This window comes from Notamacropus eugenii, chromosome 1, assembly GCF_028372415.1.
Source record: "Notamacropus eugenii isolate mMacEug1 chromosome 1, mMacEug1.pri_v2, whole genome shotgun sequence".
NCBI classification, from domain to species: domain Eukaryota; kingdom Metazoa; phylum Chordata; class Mammalia; order Diprotodontia; family Macropodidae; genus Notamacropus; species Notamacropus eugenii.
Window position 1 is genome coordinate 356,819,138 of NC_092872.1, and position 23,453 is coordinate 356,842,590.

A 23,453-nucleotide genomic window follows, 5' to 3' on the forward strand; every position below is an offset into this window, starting at 1 on the left:
TACATCCTCAAATAGGCCGCAATAGACTGAGAAAGATTGTATCCTCAGACTTTTACTTCTGATAATCTCACACCCCTCTGCAGAAATGAGATGGAAAGCCAAATATCCATCATTCAGCAAATTCACATTGAGCGCCTGTGTTCAAGGACCTGAATCAAGGGGGAAAATAAATAAGTACAGGGCCTTCTGGGTGATTACTAAAAATATGTTGTACTGAGTGACAAGGGCCAGAAGTTGCAGACTCACTAGCCTGCAGTTCTCATACTACATCCTCAGCTCCAGTTTGGCTAAACCTTAGAGGACATGTGTGAGGTAAGGCTAAAAAGATAGTCTGGAGTCAGATTGTAGAGCACCTTGAAGGTCAGGTTAACGAGTTCAAACTTAGTATATGGGAAACTTCTAAAGGTTTCTGAGTAGGGAGTGATAAGATTAGAATGAGGCATGGGGAGGATTAGTCCAGCAGTGGTTTGAAATGGAAGTGGGATGACTGAGGAATCTGTTTAATAGTCAAACAAAGGCGAGGTGGGCTTAAAACAAGGCAGAATTAGTGTAAGGAAAGAAAAGGGGAAACATCCAGAGTGATACTGGAGAGGCAGAATCAAGAGAAGAGTCCAGTAATATTATAAGCTTTGGAACCTGATTGATTAGGGAGATGTTGGTGTTACCAAGAGAAAAAGAGTAGTTAGAAGTAGAGGAGATCTCAGTTATAGAATACAGAAAATCCCACTTCAGACACTTATTAGCTTTATTGGTTATTGTTGTTTAGTCATTTCAGTTGTGTCTAACTCTTTATGACCCCATATGGGGTTTTCTTGCCAAAGCTACTGGAGTGGTTTGCCATTTCCTTTTCCAGTTCGTTTTACAGATAGGGAGCTGAAGCAGATGGGGTTAAGTGACTTGTCCAGGGTCACACACAGAGAGCAAGAGAGAGAGAGCGAGAGAGAGAGAGAGAGTGAGAGAGCAAGAGCGAGAGCGAGAGAGAGAGAGAGAGACAGAGACAGAGACAGAGACAGAGACAGAGACAGAGAGAGACAGAGAGAAATTTCGACATTTTCCAAATCTGGAATGGGATTCAACAACTTGGTCAGCCTTAAATGCTATTACCCATGACTAGTCCTTGAGATGAATCCTAGCGGAATGTGATTCCTGGTCATTTAGTGTGTCTGAAGGCATTCACCCGTGGGCATTTCTAGGAAAGTGAATTTTCAGAAGGCAGGGTTTTGCTTACACAACGAAGGAGGTGGCAGTCCAATTGTATACTACTCTGTTCAGACAACATCAGGACCATTCTCTTCATTTCAAGGGAATACATTTTTAGAAAACGCATTGACAAATGGGAACATGTCCCTTACAAGGAAAGTATTACAACGAGAATACTATAGAGCTGGCCAGGTGTGGTGGCACATGTCTGTGATTCCTTTTGTTGGGGAGACTGAAGCTGGTAGATTACTTGAGTAAGGGAGTTCTGAGTTTCAGGAGGGCTAAAGCAGGTCATATATCTGCATGAAGTGTGGCTCAAATATGATGAGTCCTTGGGAGTGAAGAAACACAAGACAGCCTAAAGAGGGATGAAACAGCCCAGGTAAGGGAAAGAAATGGAACAAATTAAAGCTTTTGTGCCAAGCAGGATGGGATCAGTTCACAGTTGGTCACTGTACTTTCTAGCCTAAATAAGATAAATAGACACAATCTTTAAAAAAAATTGGTAGAAAGAATTAGAGGAAAAAAAAGACTTTGAAGGAACATGATACATGCTTCCAACTATTTGGAGAGCTGATAAGTTGAACGATAGTAGTATCTCACATTTATGGTGGTGTAAAATCTTCCTTGTACAACTAGGCAGTGCAGTGGATAGAGTTCTGGGACTGGAGACAGACCTGAGTTCAAACTGGACCTCAGACACTTACAGCTGTGTGACCCTGGGCAAGTCACTTAACATTGTTTGCCTCAGTTTCTTCATCTGTAAAATGAGCTGGAGAATAAAACAACAAACCACTGCAGTATCTTTGCCAAGAAAACCCCATATGAGATCAGGAAGAGTCAGACAAGACTGAAATGACTGAACAGCAAAATCCTCTTTTGTACAACTATCCTGAGAATCATCGAAAGTACTTTATCATCCCCATTTTGCAGATCTAACAGCTCAAAGTTAGTAAGAAGAGAAGCAGGATTCAAATCCTAATGTCTGCTAACTCCAACAATAATAACGATCCCCACAGGATACATCAGCCTCATTCTTATTATCTTCGTTACAATAATAGTGAGCATTTTTATGGCCCTTTAAAGTTTGCAACGTGCTTTACAGAGGTCATTTCAATAACCTTGGGAGTTAAGGGATACACAGGAGTTATCATCCCCATTTTACAGATAGGAAGTTGAGGTAAGTTAAGTGATTTATTCAAGATTACGGAGCTAGTAAGTATCTTAACTGGCCTTCAAACAGAATTCTAATTCCAAGTCCATCACTATCTACTACTACACACTGCTTATTTCTTTTATCTCACTAAGTCCATGGCCAAATTTTCTAGATGATGAATCCAAAGCCAACAGGGTAGAGTATGATTCAAGGTCATACTTGTATAAATAACAGTCAGAATTTGAATCCAGACCCTCTGCTTGCACAATTGGTGCTCATTCTACTTTTACTATGCTGCTTCTCATCTCTTAACCACTCTTAAACTTCAGTTTCCTCATCTGCAAAATTTTGATATTAATACTTTACTACTTACCCCAGAGGGTTGTTAGGTAGAAAGCACTTGGTAAATCAGAAAATTCAACATTAAGAATAAATGTTTTTCAAACTGAGTTGATTTGAATTAGATTGAAGGGGTTTTCCAAGTTCAAACTATCTTCTCTTAGTGAAGTGTGCCTTTCTTTTTCTTCCTAGCATGTTCTCTCTCTGTTTTCTGGAGTCCTCACACTCCATTTTCTTTAAGTCCCAGACCATGTGACTACCAGGTAAGCACCCCTCTCCTTTCCCCCCAGCCCCACCTGCTGCACTTGCCTAGAGTAGAAAAGTCATCTCGTCATTTGCAGAACTCTGCAGTGTCAGAAGATGGCAGCAGTTCATTCATGCATGAAGCAAAATCTGCTTCTATCCCAAAAAGGTCCTTCTGGAAAAGTGAGGTTTGTTTGGAAAATAAATGAAACTCTAGGCCAGTCTCTTCCCCGTTTCATGATGTGAGACTTCTGGGTGTTTGACAGAATAAAAAGCCCTTTCTTCCCGCATCTTTTATGGCTGTTTCCTCTTTGTCATTGCAGTGGTGACGACATCTTGGAGGACAAAGAGAAAAGTGCCATTTGTAGATGTTTAAAAACAAGCTCTTTCAGGCCAAGGAATGAATGTCCCCCAAGGACTTCAATCTTTTCTGAGGTGCTTTTCAAACACTTTGTTGCTTTATATGACAATTCACAGAACAATGGACTGTTAAAGCTGGAAGAATTAGCAAAGGAAGGTTATTCAAATACTAGAGCTAGAAGAGAGGTTAGAACTTGAGACATGTTCAAGCTTGGAGAGACCTTGGAGGTTATTTAGATCAACCCCTTATTTTTACAGAATAAGAAGCTATGGCCCAGAAAGGGCAGGTGATTTGTCCAAGTCTCACAGCAATGGGAGCATGGATGCCAGTGTTTAGGTTCCTTATATCCTGGGGCTAGCTCAGTGCTCTTTCTACCACACCAGGAGCTTGGATAGAAGAGTTTGGGGGCTTGTCAATGAAATTTCGGGATTCTGGAAGCTGGAGAAGGAGTGTGTTGTGGATAGAGGAGGGCCTTCCCTAAAACCTCAAAATCACACCTTAGCTGAATTTCTAATTGGGAAGACAGCATGCTATGTATATACAAGATGTATATACAATGTAAATTTTGCTTGTTTGTTCAGGGAAGACTAACATCTCTCTAGTGAGGACTTGTTGAGGCCTCGTCATGGCTGCTCATCCACCTTTAGTGTCCATGTGTCACCAGCTCTCACCTGTGGCTCCAAAAAACTTTACCATGTAAAGTGGCCATACTCTGGTAAAACCATCTTTGCAAATGAACTAAACCAGACTAAGGATAACTGACTGGCCTCAAACTGGTCAGTGAATCAGGGCGATATCTACTCCAAGCATGTGAAGACTTCCACCAGCTGAATGGGCAGATAAACAGCAATTTGTGCCAAAGGCAGATGAAGCAGGCACTATGGAACGCTTAGGGCTTGATCAGACACTGAAGACTCCATGGTCATTCACTGCCTCCCAGGCCATTGCCAATTGTCCAGGCTTTCGTCCTGCCACTTGGATTTTGATGTCTCTAGAAGAAAGAGTGAGACTGATGACTTTGTGCAATTCTGCCTCACTTAAATCCAATTCGCTCACAAGTCAAGATGTCACCCCATGATGTCCTCTTTGAAAATGAAGGATGTGTATGTGTAGAGCCCATATCGCATGCCGTCTTGGGGAGGGAGGGGGAAAAAATTTAAAACTTATGGAAGTATTTTGGGGAAAATAAAGAAAATGAAGGATGTACAACAGCAATAATGGAAATGGGAAGTAATCTTGGAGAGAAGATGATAGCTTGGCAGGGAGTTGGGGAGAGACCTGGAAAGGCCTCTACTGAAAGTCTACCAATGGCTCCCTATTTCTTATTGAATGCATTTCAAGTTCCACTGTCTGGCATTCGAGACCCTTTTTAATCTTTACCTTTCCAATCTATCTCACACTATCCTGGATCATCTAGAATTAATTGCATACATATTTCTTGTTCTCTTACTTTGGTGCCTTTACCCATCTATCCCTGAAAGCCTGGAATGCCCTCTTCCTCTCCACCACCACATATGTTAATATTCCACCTACTTCAAAGTCCCGTTCAACCATTACTTCTTCCTTGGAACTTGCCCTGATCCCTATAACTGGAAATGAATTTCTTTCCTTGGTAATTTTTAGTTCAGTTCAATTCAATGAACATTAGTTAAATTCCTACTACATTCCTGTTTCATATTTCTAGCCCCAAGTCTTGGGAATGAAAAGATAGAAATGAAAAGCCCTAACCCTTGAGGAGTTTATCATACAAAGTTTTGTTCCCCTCTTTCTTACATACTTATTGTTATTGTTCTCCACAATTCTCTATCTGGGAAATATTAGAGCATAAACCCTATGATGGCACTGTTTAAGTTATCTTTGTAGAAATTCTGGTGCCTAACTAGGGCGCTGTAATGCACTCCGAGTCAAGGTGGCCTGGGTACTATTCCAATTTTTGTAGATGAGTCACTTAATCTCTCTAAGCTTGTTTCTTCATCTGTAAAATGGGGATAATAGGGTTTGTCCTTTCTCCCTCATGAGGTTACTGTGAGATGTATGAATATGAAAGTGTTTTCTAATCTATAAACTATACATACGTAAGAGATTATTACTAGTTAACCTAGCTGGAAGGTTGGCTCTGTCTAGGCATGTGAGTGACATTGACATCCATTGCTCCCCTCTCCTTCCTATTGACATTGATAATGACACCATATTTCCCTGGGTTCTAGGAAACAGAATGAGACAGCCCAATTAGAATAATTCTGAGGCCTAATTAGAAGCCAGGTATTGCTTGACAGTTGGAAGCTTCCTAGACCTGCTCCCTGGATTGATTACCCACATGATTGATTGATAGGGAAGTGCCAGCAGGCTCCCAGGAATGCTCTCTCAGAGAGTACTTGATGTCAGGATGAACAAAGATAATGATAAGACTCACAAACAATGCCAGAAGCTCAGAGCATGAATGAAGAATGATGATTGTGAGGAAAGGCTTTGGCATTTCTCAAGGTATACTGCCAGCAGTGGCATTTCAGGAATGCCACCCAGGGTAAGATACTCCTTATGGAGGTCAGAGATTGCTGCTGGGAAACTGATTTCTGGGTTGTGTGTAGAAAGTTAGGACAGCAAAAACAGACCCCAGAAAGTGAATGGCAGATTAGGACTAGAACCCAGATCTGTCGACTCCCTGTTCCAGACCTCTTTTTCTACTTCAATAAATTAATTGGACAGAATGACTGCTGTTTCATAAGGATGGTATTCAGGCCAGTCGTGGGTTCTGGTCAGGAACACAGATATGAGCTCTGTTGCTATGCGTTTCTGTGATGTTTGTAAGTCATAAAAAATGATGAGGCATCTTCGATCTTTACTACTAACCATCAGGATCATTAAACTTGACCTTGTACACCACTTTACTTTTCCTTTTTCCATATCTTCTTATTATTTCTCCCAGATTTTCCTTTCTTTCTTTTATCCTTTCTCTTTCTGACTGCCCTTGCCCACCTTCCCCTCCCTCTATATAGCTACTTTAAGCACTTAGGTAACTAGATGGGTCAGTGGGCACAGCCCTGGGCCTGAAATGAGGAGTCTGGAAGACAAGAAGTTCAAATCTGGCCTCAGAAACTTACCAGCTGTGTGACCTCAGGCAATTCACTTAACCTCTGTTTATCTCAGTTTTCTCAACTGTAAAATGGTGATGATCATGATAACATTGACCTTCCAGGGTTGTTGTAAAGATCAAATGAGGTGATATTTGTAAAGCATTTAACACAGTACTTAGTACATAATAAAATCTATATAAATACCTGTTGTTGTCCAGTCATTTCAGTTGTGTCCAACTCTTCATGACCCCATTTGAGGTTTTCTTGACAAAGATACTAGAATGATTTGCCATTTCCTTGTCCAGCTCATTTTACAGATGAGGAACCTGAGGCAAACAGGATTAAGTGACTTGCCCAACATCCCACAGCTAGTGAGTGTCTGAGGCTGGATTTGAATTTAGGAAGAAGAGTCTTCCTGACTCCAGACCTAGTAGTCTATCCACTGCACCACCTAGATGCCCCACTACATTCTAGCTTTTATTATTTCCCTATCTCATGATCTTGGGGAGGGATTGGGTCTTTATTAGCAGGGACAGACAGGCAAAGATCAGCTCTAGGACTTTCATCTATAAGACTCTGGAGAGGATTATAAGTATAGACTCTCTGAGTTAGAAGTGCTCATAGAGAAAACTGAGTTCCATGTCTTCATTTAACAGATGGGGAAACTGAGGTCTAGAGAAAGGAAGTAAGTCTCCCAAACCTAAAGTAGAATTGGGACAACAACTCAGTCTCCTGCCTCTTTGTTAAAAGCTATTTCTCCTCCCAGTCCTTTCTGCCACCCTACATACACAATTCCACTGACAAGGCACAGGAAGGTATTTTCTGCACCTTGTCAGTAAAGGCAGGAGGCTTACCTCTCCTTGGGGGAGGTTAGATTTTAAAAGCCAATCAAAATTCAACTTTATGGCTTGTATTTTCTTTTCTCTTCAATCTCCCCCCGCCCCCCCCCGACCACCCCCACCCCACCATATTCTCTGATAACCAGCTTCCTGGCCCATCCTATTTTCTTGGTCTTTGATCTGCTTCTCCTCCCCTTTTTCTCCTCTGAACAAAGAGAAATGTATTGTGGTCAAAGTGAAGGAACATGATTCGGTAAAGTTCCTTCTGACTCACTTCATTCCTCTGAGCATTTTCCCAAGTGGCAGAGTGTGGTTTGGGAGTCAGGAGATTCAGGCTCCATTCCAGACTGTGGTCACTACCTCACTATATAACCACAGGCAACTCACATCTTGCTGGGGCTTAGTTTCCTCACCTGACATATCAGGGGTTTCAACTAATTCAGGGGAATGTGAATTCAGATAGGAATATAGTACATCTTTATCTTCACTAACCTCTAACTGAAATTTTTCATTTCCTTCAATTATTTACAAATACTTTTCTGAGAAGGGGTCATTGGACTCTACCAGACTGCTAAAGGGGACCCTGGGACTAAGGAATCTCTAATTGTACTTCCAGAGCTGACATTCAGAATTCTATGGTTCTTAGCCCCATCCAGTTCTGAAATATTATAGTTCTATACTTCTGAGGTTCTTTCTTGATTGGGCATTCCAGGATTGCTGGCTCTGGTGCTCTGGGCCTCTAATTCTTTAACTCTTGTTTTGACCATTCCTAAGTATGGCTGACTTCTTGTCTCAAGCAACTTCTGAAACCCTCTTCAAATGAATGAATTTCCTAACTGTCCTCTACTAGGGAATGTGTCTTGGTCAGTTGGCCATCCATCTGATTTTCTCATGCTGATGATGGCATAACTAAAACTGATACCGATCCCTTTTCCCTGAGAAAAAAAAAGTTTAGGGAAAAAATGTCCCACCAGATTACACCCAGATGTTAGACATGAGTGATCCTTAACACCTCACACTCTAGCCTGTGATATTGTCTAGAATCGGTGTGGTATGGAAGAGAGAACCCAGGGTTTGAAGTCAGAGCACCTAGACTTCAATCTCAAGTCTTACCTATGCAACTTTGGGCCATTTCCCCAATCTCTCACAAAAAGGCCTATAAAATAAAGTTGGTGGGGGTGGGGAACCTTTGGCCTTGAGGCCATGTGTGGCCCTCTAGATCTTCAAGTGTGGCCCTTTACTGAATCCAAACTTCACAGAACAGATCCTCATTTGACTGAATTCAAAGAGCCACACTCAAGGACCTAGAGGGCCACATGTGGCATTGAGGCCACAGGTTCCCCACCGCTGGACTAGATGATCTCTGAGTTACCTTTAAAAATCTAAATTCTATGAATCTGTGAACTCCTTACATTGGAAAGCCATCCCTACCCATTTTTACTTTCCTTCAGGCCTCACTTGCAATATCTAGGTGTCAGAGTTTTTGTGACGTTCAAATGAGTTAAAGCAGGTTGTAATGTTAGTTATCCATATAAATGGGAACTATTAATGTTCACCTTCCTATTTCCCTCTCTCAGTCCTCTGCATCATTTATCTATCTCTCCACAAGAGACAAATCAGGTAACTCAAATAGATTCAGAAATTTTGGAGGATAGAAAGTCATAGCTGGAAGGATAATAACAGGAAAACGTATCTAATAGGGTACTTAAATCCCTCATTTTGTAGATGAAGAAAATGAAACCCATGCAGGTTAAATGACTTACCAAAGGTCACTGAGGAAGTAAGCATCAGAAGTGGGTTTTGAACTCAGGTCCTGTGAATCCAGAGTTAAGCTTTTCCCCCTCTACCCCCTAGAACCATAGAATAATACTGAAAGGGACCCTAGAGATTACTTAGTCTAACCTCAATAAATGCTTCCCAAATTATGAGGTATATCTGTGCAATGCATATCATGGAGAATGAGGAGTCATGTGAGGTCAGGACCCTGGTGGTCTACAAAGTGGCAAGTAAGACTTCTTTGGGATTCTTCCATCTTCAATTTACAGATTTAGCCTTTCATTGCATAACAAAGAGATGGAAACTGCACTGGGGAAGGAGAAAAGACATTTAATGAATAGCTTACAGCTCAAAACTTAGCCATTGGCAGTGAGTGAAGATGTCACATAATAGAATGTGTCGGCTTTTTTTTCCTTCTTCATGAATCAGACCCATGAACTTGAAAGTGACAGAGGCTGACTAGCTATTAGCAACGTTCCCCTGGATTCTGCATGAATATAATTATTGTTAAATAAATGTCTATTGTATCAAGGTGCCGGGGATAGGGAACATGAACTTTCTTTACAAATTTCTGCAGCTTAAGGATGTTGGAAAAAACAGGAATAGGAAATAACTAGCTGAATAAAAGCTCAGGTGAAGCTGAGTCATTAAGTTTTAATGCTGGGCTCTCTGTTTGCTTTGTTTTCCCCATTTTAGCTCTCTGGCCATCTGAGGTTAAAGATTACTGACAATAAATGTGCCTGACATCATGACCTTTGACCGGGCATTAGAAGTCATAGAGATCACATTTTATATGGCATCCTGGGATGGTGAAAGTGACGAGGGTGGGAACAAAGGTGGACGCCCTGTTTTATTAATATTAAGAGGGACAGTCATTCTTGCCTTAGCAATTAGGCCAAAGGGGAAAAAAATTATCTTTTATCAGGAACCTGGGCTTCAATGTGGTATTGTTCTCCACCAGCCTGCCCCTGGGATGTTTCCAAGTCAAAGGCCTTGGCGTGGATGGAGAGTGGACCTGTGGAGTGAGTCAGCATGGCAATGTAAACACTTCCTCACTCTGTTGCACTTTTCAGATGGGGTAAAATCAATTTTATTTTCCTTTGAAAATTAATTAATCTGTATTTTTTAGTGAGTGGGTATCAATAAAGGAAGGTTGGTAGATTGATTAAAGACTTTTCTCTACCTTCTGGAGCAAAAATAGTGGCATTTTCTTCAAATGGCTTGAAAGTGCTCTTTCCTTAAAGAGGAAAGTCTGCTCTAGCCTTTGAGCCTTGCTTAGCACCAGGCACCAGGAAAGGCTGGAAAGAGACTGAGACATGGAGTCGGGAGACATGGACTTGAAGACCAAATCTGCCACAAATTTATTGTGTTACCTTCAGTGAATCAAGTCTATTCCTTGGGGCTCAGTTTCCTTTTCTGCTACATGAGGGGTTAGATTAGATGATGTTTAGGGTCTCTTTCCACTTTAATGTTCTGTGATGAAGATCAGTGAAAAGTCTAAAGCCTGGCTAGCCTGGAAAAGAGAAGATTCGAGGGACAAACATGATAGATACCTTCAAACAATTAATTAGAACAAAGCCGGAATTAGCAAAATCATTCAGGAATTCTTGAAGAATATAACCACAGAAACAATTCTATTCAGTCATATTAAAACAGATGTGTGCCCTCCACTATTGTGAAGAGGTGATCCAACAGAGTCCTGAATGAGGAAGGATTACTAGTGGATAATGAATTCTTCTAGATACTTATCTCTAGGGGAAGGAGAGGGGGATTATATAGATCACATCAAGCCCTACAGGGGTATGGAATCTGTGGCCTTGAGGTCACATACAACCCACTAGGTCCTCAAGTGTGGCCCTTTGACTGAATCCAAACTTCATAGAACAAACCCCTTAATAACAGGACTTATTTTGTGTAACTTGGACTCAGTCAAAAGGCCACACCTGAGGACCTAGAAGGCCACATGTGGCCTCAAATCCCAAGTTCTCCACCCCTGCCCTAAGATTAAGAGCCTCCTAGACAAGATCTATAATCATTCAAAGGAGTTTTGTCTGTCCACTCACATGGGAAAGATCAAGTGGATGAAGACTGTCTATTGTCCGAATTTCAACACGCATTTGGATGAATACACCATAGAACTTGTCCAACAGTCAAATGGACAATGAGATGGGCTTAGAGTTTAGAAGGAAGAGAATGCTTTCAGGTAACCACAAAGATCTTTACTCATCTCAAGCTTCCCATGAAAACAAAGGCCAATCTCTTTAATGCTAACTTTTCATTGATGTTGCTTTATGGCAATTAGAGATGGGACACCATGGACTCTGAAGAACTAAAGATGAGTATCACACAGAATGCAACAGAGGTGTGAACAGGCTACAAAACATAGCCAACAAGTAACTCCAAATATTAATAAGATGTCATCATAAAAGGAGGTCACCAGGGAATTGTTGGCAAGAGAAAACAAAGCTTCCAGCTTAGGGGGTAGACCCAGTGTGGTGGGCAAATATGAAAACAAGTCACAAAGAGCAAACACAGAGTTGCTCTCTGCATCACTGAGGAAAACTCCCAAATCATGGAGAAGAGCAATTAGGCTTGTTTTGCTTGGCCCCAGGAGTCAGAAATAACAGTAAAAGACTGAGAAGCAGATTTTGGCTTTATGTAAGACAAACTTCCTAAAAATTAAAGCTATCCCAAAGTGAAATGGGTTGTTTCAGGAAGCAATGGACCTTTTTCATCACTGGACTTAATGACTGCTTGTCGGGCATTAAAGAAAGTTTGAATAGTTGGTAGACTGAGTTGCTAGGTGGTACAGCAAATAGAAGTCTTGGCCTAGAGTCAGGAAGACTCATCTTCCCGAGTTCAAATACAACCTCAAACACTTGCTAGCTATGAGACCCTGGCTAAATCATTGAACCCTGTTTGTTGGTTTTCTCATCTGTAAAATGAGTTGGAGAAGGAAACAGCTTGCTTTTGCCAAGAAAGCCCCAAATGCTATCATGAAGCGCAGGCCACAACTGAAAATGATTGAAAATGACAAAAATGTGGTTGATTTAGATGATTACCAAGATCTCTTGTAAATCTGAGATTTCATGATTCTTAGGGCTTTTGTTAGTTTTAAAACATGATGGCTCTCTAATTACAAGATACCTTTCAGATTTGACATTCAACGATAGAATTGCCATTCTATATTCTAAGGGAACATAGAATATTGACATTCTATGAGTCTATCTCTTTCCAATGATGAGCTAATCTATTAGCATTTATTGAATAGCTGTTCTGTGATACAGAAGAAAGGGTACTGGCTCTGGAGTCAGATGACCTGAGTTTAAATTCCCACCTTTGCTCCTTACTACTTGTGTGTCTTTAGGCAAATCATTTGTGTTTTCTGCATTTCAGTTCTACACCTGTAAAATAAAGAGGTTGGGTCAGATGGTCTCTAAGACCTCTTCCAACTCGAAGTTTATGATTCTATTTGCACATGCCTTTGTCAGGCACTGCTTATTAACATAATAGAAATAGAATTCACAGACCTTGTCCTTGAAGAGCTTACAGCCTCACTAGGGAAATAAGTCTAATACAAAGAAACTCAATAGTGAATGATATTAGACCATAAAATGAAGTGCTTAATTGGGTGATACATATAGGAATATTGAAGTAATTCAGAGAAAGGGTGAGGCTAGAGTTGTCATTCCCTCTGGGCTTTCAGGAAAGAGTAGATAGTTAGTAAGTAGAGTAAAAGGTATCCTATCTTTGCAAGTAAAAGAATTGAATTCTAGTCCTTTTGTTATGTTACTTTCTGACTGTAACTTGGGCAAGTAAACTTAATTTCTTGAACTTAGAAATAAAAATGGTCATATCCTCTACTGCAAAGGATAGCTATGAGGATCAAATAGAGAGTCTGCATGGCAAAGAGATAAGCACACTGATTTGGAATATTCTCCTAACTCAATAGCAGGTAGCTAGCTGGCACAGTGAATAGAGTGCCAGACCCGGAGTCAGGAAGACTCATCTCCCTGAGTTCAACTCTGGCCTCAGATACTTACTAGCTGAGTGACCCTGCGTAAGTCACTTAATCCTGTTTGCTTCAGTTTCTTCATCTGTAAAATGACCTGGAGAAGGAAGTGCAAACCACTTTAGTATCTTTGCCAAGAAACTCCAAATGGGGCCATGAAGAGTTGGATATGACTGAATAACAACATGTACTCTCGATTTTATACACACACACACACACACACACACACACGCATATATATGTGTATATGTATATTATGTATACACAGATATACATACATACATACATACATACACATATCAGATAGAAAACAAAATAAATGTGGGAATCCTTTCAGAATCAGTTTTTGGTATGCAGTCAGATCATGAACTAGGTACAGCAGAAGTTAAAAATCAAAACTCATTTTTTTAAAGAGTAGAAAGTACTTCTTGCAGTTGAAGAAGCTCTAACCCAAACTTTCCAAAGAAGCCACTGAGTCTAAAAATGGGAAATGGATAAAAGTAAAAACATTGACTTTGACCTTGTTTTACTATCACTAGAGTACAGTGACTTTTTGGCCATAGTTCCCAAATAATTTTTTTTCATAGTTCCAAAATATTTTTCAGAATGGTGGGACCAATTAATAGCTCAACCAATAATGCATAGATGCAGTATTCCAATCTTATAGCCCTTCCGCAACTGCCATTTTTATGTTTTGTTGTCTTTGCCATATGTGAGATGGAGTCTTGGAATTGTTTCAATTTGAATATTTGTAATTTGGAGTATTTTTTCAAATGACTGTTGATAGCATACTTTTCTTTCTTTGACAATCATTGATCTATTGAGGATATATAACATCTTCAGGAGAATGATCTATGAATGTATCAACAGCATCTTTGATAAAAATATGATAAGGGAATAGACTCACAAATTATTTGCAGACCCTACATTGACAGTCAGAAAACCCCATCTTTTTAATATCAATATTTTTAAAAACAAGAGGCAGCATTGCAAAGTGATTAAAGTGACTAACAAAGTCCTGGGTTCGAGTCCTGCATCAAACGTATAATAGCTCTAGGAATTAGGGAATTTGCCAAAGTGTTTATAGAGAAAGATAAGTTGAACAAAGGATCTGACTTGGTTAAAACTATAGTAGTGACTCCTGCCTGAAACCAGTCAGTTGTTAATATACAACGTGTGCAAATAGGTAGCATATGTACCACCCGATCAGCCAGGTAGTTACTGAAAACTGACCATAGATAGGCAGTTGAACTCCCATATTTCTAACTGCCTGAGTGACCTATATTACTGCTTAAGGTGCCCATTTCAGGGTAGTCTAAATAAGAGGGACTGCCATATTTGTCTTGGGGAAACCTCCATCCAGATCAAGACCACAATACTGAAAGTTTCTTGTACAATTGGTCCACTTCACAAGGACTTTGCTGAATCTTCCAGTTGCTGGAAGCCTGAACTCCCCCATTTAATATTTTCCCCCCTAAATGTTTAGTAAAAGTTCTTTTTGCTACTGTTTGTTCTGTGTTCTCGAAGAGGACACATGATATCAGGAGGATGATGCCTTGACTTGCAAGTGAAGTGGATCTAAGTGAGGAGGAGTCTAATGTTCTTTTTTTTTTTTTTTTTTTTTTTTTTACTACTTTACAGTTGTTCTTGTTGTCCTGGGGTTTCCACAGTTTGAACTCAGACACTTCATGGGCAGCACTAACTGACTGAAAAGCTAGCCACTTAACCTCTCATTGCTCCCAGGGAACTCTCTTATGAATTGTTCATCTTAATAGCAACAGTGAATTTGGGTCCACTTCTCCTCTTCCCCTCAAAAAAAGATTTTTCCAATGATGTTATATAGACAAATATATAAACAGACATTGAATTGGACCCAGATTTAAACAGAAGGAGGAGAGTGGGTTGTATTGTTCTCACAGAATTTCAAAGCCCCTTTAATGAGAGTATGCTTTAATGTCCCAGAAAAAAAAAATGATCCATTTTAAAAAAATGCCAACCTTTTACCCATATTCTTGTATGGCTGTAAGACATGGAACAAAACAATCTCCGAAGAATTAAAAGCTAATGTCACACAGAGGGCGAAGGGAAGATGCATGCCTGGTATGAGCTGGCTGCAATATAAAACTAATGAGGAACTTTAAAGAACAGGAGCCAAAGATATCATCAAGGAAACGAATGATAAGAAGAGAAGATAGGCTGGTCAGTCCCATGGCAAGAACAAGGAATGAAGGTGAGTTGTTCACTGGCACCCTTATGATGCCAGGAAAAACCTCCAGCACATTGGGTGGACTCCATGCGGTGAACTTATGAAGATATTGATAAGAATCGCACAAAACAGGCAGGCATGGATGCGTTGAGATCTGCTTTGTTGGAAATGAAATCAAAGATCTAGTTGAGTGTGAGTTGAGTAATTAAGATGAATGTTTCATGCCTGAAAATTGGAGAACGTTAGCAAATGACCTGACCTTTATTTTTCTATTTTTTAAAGTTTTTTTATTTTTCCTTATTCATTTATTTATTTTTAGTTCCCAATGTACATTTTAATAAGATTTTGAGTTCTAAATTTCCCCCTCTCTTTCTAGTCCCCCTCCCTTCCAAAGATGGCATGCAACCTGATATACGTTATTAATGTATGATCATATTAAACATATTTCCACATTAGTCATGTTGTGAAAGAAGAATCAGAACAGTCCTGACCTTTATCTATTTATTTAGAAAGAAAGAGAAGGAGGAAGGAAGGAAGAAAGGAAAGAAGGAAGGGAGAGAGGAAGGAAGGAAGAAAAGAAGGAAAAAATAAGAAAGGAAGAGAGGAAGGAAATAAGAAAGGAAGGAAGGAAGAAAAGAAGGAAGAAGAGAAGGAAGGAAAGAAGGAAGAAAATAGACTGTTCCCCTTAGGACTGTGAGCTTGACTTTAGTTCCTGACAAAGTTCTAAAAATGTATGATTAAAGAGAGGGCTAGTGAACATTCGGAAAAGAAATCAGTGATCACAGGGGACCAGCACTATTTCCTTAAGAATATGCCATGCTAGACTAACCTCATTTCCTTTTTTTGATGGGGCATCTAAACTGGTAAAGCAGGAGAATGCTATAGATATAATTTATATAGATGAATCATATTAGTCATCATTTCACCAAGTCTATTTTACTGTTCTTGTGGACCAAACAGATGTGGGCAAGACAATAATACAATTCAGTTATTTGGAAGTGGTTAAATGGCTGCACGCAAAGAGTGGACACTAATGCTTTTGCTCTCAAATTGGAAGGACATTTTTGGTGGAATGGCTCAGGGATCTGCATGTGGCCCTAGACTGCCTATGGCATTCTTGTTAATTTTATAGATGACACAAAGCTGGGAGGGATGGCAAACATAGTGGATGCCATAATGAGTCAGGATTCAAAATGACAATATTTTCAATAATGACTTGCTCTTAAGGAGAGGCATTGGGTTAAATAAAAAAAAAATGGAATTTAATAAGAACCAAGTTTTATACTTGAATTTTTAAAAATCAACTTAACAATTATGAGATAAAGGAGGCTAGTTAATTCAGTCAAAGAGGATCTGAGGTTTTCAGTGGATTACAAACTCAATAGAAGTCAATGGTGTGATACATGGAAGCCAACCAATCAACAAATGAACCAAAAGCTAATACAATTTTAAGCTACATTGAAAAAAAAAAGCCATAATATCTAGGGCTAGGAAAGTGACAGCCTTAATGTACTCTGTCCTAGTTGAACCACATATAGAATATTGTATTAATTTTTAGGCAACACGGTCTAGTTAGGTCACTGATGAGCTAGAGAAAGCCAAGAGGAGTATAGTCAAAATGGTAAAAAATCTCAAGTTCATGCTAAGTGAAAATCCTTTGAAGGAACTGAGATTGTTTAGCTTGAGAAAGAGAAGTCTGGAGAGGGGCATACTGGGTGTGTTCAAGTAGTAGAAAGGCTATGATAAAGAAGAGGAATTTGACTTGTTTGCATTGGGCCTTGAGAACATGAACTAGGAACAATGGATAGAAGTTGGGTGTAAAAAAAGCAAATATAAGGTTTGGAGTTAGGCAAAATTTCTTAACAATGAGAGATCCAAAATTGGAGTGCGCAGCCTTGAAAGATAGTGGGTTCTTCCTCACTGGCAAAACCAACAAAAGCTAAAGGTTGACTTATTCGTTATAAGGACAGCTCGGTGACACCATTGTGCATGGGCTGCCAGACCTGAAATCAGATAGACTCATCTTCTTGAGTTCAAATCCAGCCTTAGACATGAGCTGCATGACCATGGACTAGTCATTTAACTCTGTTTGCCTCAATTTCCTCATCTATAAAATGAACTGGAGAAGGAAATAATGAACCCTTCAGTTTCTTTGTCAAGAAAACCCCAAATGAGATCACGAAAAGTCATACCCAACTGAAAAACGACTAAGCAACAACAATCAGTTATGTTATAGAGGAAATTCTTGTTCAGGTGAGGGTTGGATCAGATCACCTCTTTAGTCCCTTCCAACTAGGAATGTGAATTATAATCCAGTAACACCACTAGTCTTAGCAAAATCAAAACTGCAGGGGTCCCAAGGGGCAATGGAAAGCTGTATAGTGGGTGTAAGTAGGCTGCACAATATTTTCAATAATGACTTGCTCTTAAGGAAAGGCATAAAAGACATGACTGAGGAATCTGTTTCTGGAGAAAGAGTCTAGTGGATCATGTGCTGAGAACAAGAGATAACAGATGGACAGCCTGAATGTTGTGCTGGTATAGTCATCTCAAATGCCCCAGGTTTGAGGGGCCACTTGGAGGACCATAAGTCTCACATGAAACAAGCTGCCTCTGCTCTAGCAAGCCCACTCCTCCTGCCACTCCTAACCCTTTCTTCCTGGAACCTTTCATGTCCCATCAGATAACAGAGATTTTGCCAGTTAATCCCTGCTGTTACTAGGCTTGGAGATATCCATCACACGCATCTGATATGTACTGGGAAGAATCATACCTCTTCTACTTATTTATCTGGGTGACCATGGCCTCTTAACTTCTCTGAATCTGAGTTTCCTCATTTGTAAAACGAGAGAGTGATGCAAGCCCCTTCAAGGTCTAGATTTTATCAACCTGGATAAGACCCTGCCCTTTTCATTAAGACCCTATGTCTTCCTCTGTGTAGCTGAGCTGACCCAATATGTCAAGCACAAAGCATCCAGTTGTCCCCATACGGAACTAGGAGACATGAAGAAAGCTGGGCATAATTTGGATATTCTAGATCCAAAGACTGGCCTTCAGCAGGATCATTAACTTCCTTCTTCTTACATAGCCTGAAGATGATTGCAATGCATTTGAAGGCACAAGGATGCGGTAATCTCCCAGTTTGTTCTCTCCCTTAAACATCTCATTTTGAGTGCAAGCCTTTCTTTGTGTGAATTAAAGTGTCCCTGTAATAGACCTACTGCTTTTACCATCTCTGGCCAATCTACTTCTTCTATAGAAAAAACCCCATGTCCCCCAAAAGCTACAAAGGTCAAAGATCCCTGGTTTCTAAAGGAGAGTAAGGGAGCTGGAAGATGTATACCAGGATCTTGGGTAGATTCTCAGTGAATTCCTTATGAAGGAAGGTAGACAAAAAATGGCACAAGAGAGTTTGGGATAAATGGTTTACTATTTGTACTACAGAGGGGTGACCTACCCTGATAGGATCATGAGTCCACTGAAGTATCCAAGGAAGGGTAAGTTTCTTATTGTCATGACAACTTTGGCTTTTTCCAGTTCTGAAATAGAGAAGTCACTTAGGCACCAGCATTAATAGGGCAATCTGAACTTCTGGAAGCACATAGTCAATTCCAGAAGAGCCATTAGGGAGCCTGATAGATCTTGAATTAAAGAAAAGCCAAGTTCTCCTTCACTTCTTTACTTATTTGAATATAAAGCATATCCATGAAGGTGAACAGTGTGGTCTGCCTTCTCTTATATCTTAACAAAAAATGCCCTTAGAATAGAATTAGAGTGCAATGGATCTGATGGGTCCCCTCAATTAAGAGTCAAACCCACTCATTATGGAGGCTTTATAATGGAGAATTTCTCAGAATAAGGAACAGAGGGAACCTACCATGCAGAGACTTTTCAACAAAGTCAGAGATTCTTAGAGAGATGCAGAGTGGGCAGGATGTCCCGAGTTCAAATCCAGCCTCACATATTTGCTGGCTGTTTGACCCTAGGCAAGTCACTTAAACCCAGTTTATTCATCCGTAAATTGTGGATAATATTAGCACTACTTAGGATCTTGTGAGGATCAAATGAGATAAATTGTAAAGCACTTAGGACAGTTTTTGGCACACGGTAAGCTCTATGTAAATGTTGTTGTTATTAGTATTATAAGAACTCAGCACCAAAATGTTAATCCCAGGGAAGAAAAATCCTGGTCTTGCAGGGAGTTATGAATAACTGTAGTATTATAGTCATACCTCCTTAGGTTTGTATTTCTAAGAAGAGTACGATTCCTGAAGGGCCAATTAGTAAGCTAGGTGGTACAGTGGGTAGAGCACTGGACTGGAGTTCAAGAAGACACAAGTTCAAATCTAGCCTCACACCCTTCTCACTTGAGTGATCCTAGGCAAGTCACTTAGACTCTTTCTGCCTCAGTTTTCTCATCTATAAAATGAGGATAATAATAATAGCATCTGCCTTCCACGGTTGTTGTGAGGTTCAAATAAAATATTTGCAAAGTGCTTAGTGAGTCTTAAAAGTTTCCCCTTCACTGTGGCATTCGGGCAAGTCTCCATCAATCAATGCTGCTTTCAGTGAACACAGGATGCTCACATTTCCAAGACTGGGGAACAAAGAAGCCTGCCCAGTCTTGACCCAGGAGCAGGCTGATGACTGAGGGCCTCAGTGGTTTTTTATGGTTCTAGTGAAGAATGTTTATAAAACACTTCAAAATTCTGGTTGGTGATCAATTAGCTAAGCTTATAATGAAAGGAACCATCAACAAAGCTTTAATTTCTTAAGAGTTTCCTCTGTTATTGTAATTCTTTGGACAGCTCCATCATACCTTCTTCCTCAGAAAATTCATCACTGGGAAATCCCATTATCTCATAAGATTGAATCTGCCTTATACTCACCTCTCTTCAGTACCCTCTGATGGGACCCTGACCTCTGTTTAAGAAAGGGGCTCAGCACAGTATTTCCTCTTTTCCTACCAGCTACATTGCTTTTGGATTTCTTTGAACATCTCCTTCACTTCCCAGTTACCTTTTTCTCTCTCTCCTCTTTCAGTTTCCTTTTCTATTTTGTCTGCCCTCATTAGATTGTAAGTGTCTTGAGGGCAGGAACTGTCTTTGTTTTTAATTTTTATTTGTATCCTGGCACTTAGCACTGTGCTTGGCACATAGCAGATACTTAGAAAACGTTTATATTTACCAAATTGGTGACTAGGTGTCACAGTGGATAGAGCGTTGGTCTAGCCTCAGACACTTACTAGCTGTGAGACCCCTGGTCAAGTCACTTAGCCCTGTTTGCCTTAGTTTCCTCAACTGTACAATAAACTGGAGAAGGAAATGGCAAACCACTCTAACATCTTTGCCAAGAAATACCCAAATGGAGTCACAGAGTCCAATATGGCTGAAGAACAACAAATTTACCAGATATAAGATAGACACATCATTAGTAGTTAACTGCCAAATTTGAGAGACCCGCAGGCCATTGCCAAATTATATCACTCAAATTATTTTCTTATTATAGAAAAACTTACATAACAGCTACTTAGTCACAAAATGGAGGCTTAAAATAAAATGGAGCATTCAACCTAAATTAACATACTCATTCCCACTACACTAAAACCTTTCTAGATTGGAGAGATCAGAAAGGAAGCTGTGCTCTATGAGCAAAGCAGAATTGAGACAGCACAAAGTAAAGGTAGGATGCCCACAACTGGAGCATCCACCCCAAATATTCACACTAAAGATCTGTGCCCAATTTGTAGTAGAGCATTCCAAGCTCGTATTGGTCTGATCAGCCACAGTGGGACATACTGAAACTTGACTTTATCATGGTGATGTCTTTTTGGTCCTCTTTGAGAATGAAGGACAACAACCAGCTTGGAGAGAGAGATAGCCATAATCTCAAATACCCCTCTGACATGCCTCTGCCCAAGAAGAGTTCAGGGAACATTTTAAAGAATCTTGAGAGAGGAAATGATACCTTAAAATACAGTCTGTGTTAAAATATCCAAAATTTGTTGATTAAATAAGTTGCCTTCTTATGCCTTCTAGGCCCCATCAACAGTCCCATCCAAAGATCAATATCAGGAATTTATTGAGTGAAGAAGAACACTTCCTCGGGATAGACCCCAGTCTGATCCCATGGAAATAAAGAGAGTAGATTTCTCTTTAATCCATTCACCTAGTGAAAAAAGTCTTTTTTGTCCTTAGACTATTACCTACCTTTCCAAGGGGCTTTCCCAAAAAGTCTAGAAAGGGCTTTAGAAAAAAAAAATATTCCTTAATATTTCTAGTGAAATCAAAGTGGTAGTAGTAGTAGTGGTAGTAGTAATAGTAATAGTAGTAATAGTAGTAGTGGTGGTGGTAGTAGTGGTCCCTCCCTCTGCTGCCTTTGTGTTTTTTTGCACATACTTACTTGAGACTTCCCCTCTCTTATCTCTCACTATTGAAAATCCTAGTTTCTTCCAAGGCTCAGCTTAGGTTCCAAGGATTTCATGAACACTTCCCTTAATTCCCCTGCTAGAAAATAGCTTTCCTCTCCTCTGATCTTTCAGAGTAACTCCTTATAGGCCATATCACATTTTGCCTCATACCATACTTGTGAATGTATTTTTATCTCCAGTCTTAGACTAGATTTACAGGGTGGGGAACCTGCAGCCTCGAGACCACATGAGGTTGCACTTGAGGACCTAGAGGGTCACATGTGGCCTCAAGGCCACAGCTTCCCTATCCCTGGATTAGAAGCTTCTTGAAGTCAGGTACTGCATCTTTTATCTTTGTATACTCAGAACTGAGGGCTTTGTACATAGTAAATTTATCTGAGTAAAATGAAACAATCATTAAATGTACATCTGTTGAATTAAAATGAATTGAGTTTAGAAATTCAGAAAAATAATTCTCCAAGAGAGGCCAAGCCAAAGTTGAATGCTTGGGAATCCTGCTTCCTGATATTTCAAATATTGTGAATTCTAATATATTCAACTATTCATTTTTCCACTAACCAAACCAATCAAAACCTAGCTGTATCTCTGTACTCATGAGAACTCCGGCAGGTAGGGGGTCCTCATTTTATAGCTGAGGAAACTGAGACAGACAGAAATTAAGTGATTAATCCAAGGTCACACAGCTAGTATGTGTTTGAGGATACATTTGAACTGAGCATTCCCTTGACTTCGTGGCCAGTCCTCTATCTATTGCACCATGTAGCTTCCTACAGAGAATATAAACACTAAAGGAGAAGGTATAAATAGGTTGGTGACCTGTACTGCAAGAGAGAACATCCATCTTGGTGATTATAATACTATAAAGGAAAATTAGTATTTTCCTTTATAGTATTATAAGGAAAAACATCCTAACAATTAGAATTGTGGAATTTCACCAAAAGCAAAATGTGGCATCTTATGAAGTAAATTTTCTATCACCTGAGACCTTCCAACAGAAGGGAAAAAAAAGAGAATAAGCATTTTCATAGCACCTACTATGTGCCAGGTATTTTGCTAAGCATTTTGCAAATGTTAATAGTAATGATAATTAGCATCTATTATATTCCAGGCATTGTGTTTAGTCCTTTATAAATATTATCTCATTTGATCTTCATGACAACCCAGCAAGTTAGGTGCTATCATTATCCCTGTATTACTTTTGAGGAAACTGAGGCAAACAGAGATTAAGGGACTTGCTCAAGGTCACAAAGCTACTAACTGCCTAAATGACTTTCTAGCTCTAAGATTCCTAGATTCTGTGGAGGGTTCAGAACCTGGATCAAAAATCGTTTCGTCCTCCTTCCTCTGTTCCCTCCCCACCACCCCTGCTATGGCATAGTTTCCAGTTGGAGCCTACGGGGCTTGTTAGAGCTACACATTCTTTCAATTACAAAACTCATTGGATTCAGCAATCTCTCATATTCATGTTCCTCCAGGCTACATCCCAACCTCCTGCCTCTTTTAGTGCTGTTACTCATAAGCCTAACGTCCCTTTCCCATTAGTTTCCACCATACTTTCATCTCCACCCAGCCCTTCTCCTCCACACTCTTCTCATCCCTGCCTGGCCCGCTACTAACCTCTTCCATTGTGAGCTTTGGTAGCCAGGTTTGATTGCAACCAAATGGCCATAATATCATTCACTTTTTTCCAGGAGTGCCTACCCCTTCCTTGTTTTAATCAAAATCTAGTTTTTCCTTGACAGCATTTCTTTTCTTTCTACTCTATTTTTTATATTCTCTCCAATGAGCTTCTTTCTCCATAACTTATGAGGAGCTAC

General features: G+C 40.0%; 1 long non-coding RNA gene across 3 annotated transcripts in view; it reads left to right on the forward strand.

The window, feature by feature from the left end:
• LOC140525832 (uncharacterized) overlaps positions 1-23,453 on the forward strand; it is a 39,546-nt gene that overhangs the window by 1,511 nt on the left and 14,582 nt on the right. For 2 of the 3 annotated variants that reach the window (XR_011974131.1, XR_011974133.1), the window contains exon 2: positions 9,950-10,066. This is a non-coding gene — a long non-coding RNA (uncharacterized lncRNA). Of the gene's footprint in view, positions 1-2,887; positions 2,959-9,949; positions 10,067-23,453 lie in introns of all 3 variants that reach the window. The other variant, XR_011974132.1, reaches the window with a different exon arrangement.